Below are 2,022 nucleotides of genomic sequence, written 5' to 3' on the forward strand. Positions count from 1 at the left end.
GGAAATATAATTGAGCGACGCACCGGATTTGAACTCTTGCGTCGTTGGCGGCTCTTCATCGGGGCCCGGTTCCCCACCTCTCCACCCTGCCCCTGCGCGCTCAGATTAAAGTGAGGTTAATTTTGCATTGCAGATAGAGGCGGACGAGGAGGAAGTGAGAGATGAGTTCCATCTCTGCGTGTGTCTCAGATTGTCAGGCGATGGATTGTCTGTGTTGAGTGGAGTGTGAGTGTGTGCCGTTTGGAAATGCGTTTCTGCCGCTGCGGTGGATACGGACTGCATTAGGGCCTCTTTCTCTCGCCTGCTGCGGCCTGAAATATTCTGTGGCACAAGAGCGATTATGAAGTTCATTTCTATGTCTCTTATATCGACTGCAGATGATATTAAGACTCGATTATCAAATGTTTAATTGAGTAAAGCATTGTTTTGCGGCACCAACAAAATGCATTTTCTTTGGCAGAAATGAAGAAATATGATTTGTGTGTGCGTGTGTGTGTGTGTGTATGTGTGCACTCCCTCTGCAGAAACACTAAAACACTCTAACTCAAAGCATACAGGGTTAAATGGCAAGGCAGGTTCATCAGTTTGACTTCTAATTGGATTATAATGAGAGAGAGTTTGAATTTGACAATAATGTGGTTATACTGGCATAAGCATGTTGAAATGGAGATAATAAAGCATACCCTTATGAAAATTAACCATGGTTTTACTACAAATAAAACCAAAAAACCATGGTTACTATAGTTAAATTATGGTAACCACAAATTAACCATGGTCTTGCTACACTAACCGTAGTTTAACCGGTATTTGTAGTAAAACTATGGTTATGCAAGTGGTAATCAATGTGCCAAAAAAAAAACATTGTTACTACACTTTTACTATAATAAAACCATGGTTAATTTTCGTTATTGATCTTAAATTAACAAGCACTCAATGTGTTTTTATTTAGGGTACAAGGGGGCCTGGTGCCCTGGGGTAAAAAGGTGCCCTGGGGTAAAAGGTGCCTTTGATATTATTTTACTCTAAATGACTAGATGGCACAAAAACATACTGTAGCACTTTCTAAAACATTCGCTTTTCAAGATGCACGTGCAAATGTGGCTGATTCTTGACACGATCGCGGGCTGCAGTGCAAAGTTGATTCTGTGCTTGCGTAATCTAATATTTCATGTTTTTTGAAATGTAGATTTAAATAGCGAGAATCGCTAAAGTGGATACATATATTTTGAGACGAATGTCTTCTTAATGATTTTCAGTTTTGTTTAAGATAATTAAAGCAACAGTTTTTAAATAACAAAAGAATATGTAAAAATATGGTATTTGGGTTAAAAAGCACCCCTGCTGTCAGGGCTAAAAGGCACAATAAATAAAATAATAATTAACAGATAGTTGACATTTCCATTTGTTGACATGACATTGTTAGATTCAGATGGTAAATATCATATATTATGTTGGGTGTCCATCTTAGAGATAATCACCATGTTTAGAATGAAACCATCATATTTAAAACCATGATATTATTCACATCATATATATATATCATATAATATCATTTATTGTTACTACTGTACATATGTATACATTTTTTATAAAATCTCCTTCAATGCTTCTGTGCGCCATGTGTGGGGTAAAATGGCCCCCTTGCCATATCATACATTTATAAAATTTTAAATCAACATCAACGACTTGTATGATTTATTGTCACACAAAATCTGTTGCTCCATAAATGTTCAGTACAAATGTGTATGTTTTCTGCAATTATACATTTTAGACACAGTGAACGGCACATTTATTTATTTTTTTTTAAGGTGTACCTTTAGCCCCGTTGTACTCTATATGTGAAAAATACTACACTGTAAAAACTGGCTACATATTTCTTACTATAGAAAACTACATGTAGTCTCAAATACTCAATAAATGCAATTTTCTTGATACTACAGTACATAAAAACTCCAAAATGTCACACCAAAAATGTATCCAAATGTTGTCCCGACTAGCACATTTTAGACGTGTCTGTCAATA

The sequence above is a fragment of the Labeo rohita genome, chromosome 7 (genome assembly GCF_022985175.1).
Source record: "Labeo rohita strain BAU-BD-2019 chromosome 7, IGBB_LRoh.1.0, whole genome shotgun sequence".
Lineage (NCBI taxonomy): Eukaryota > Metazoa > Chordata > Actinopteri > Cypriniformes > Cyprinidae > Labeo > Labeo rohita.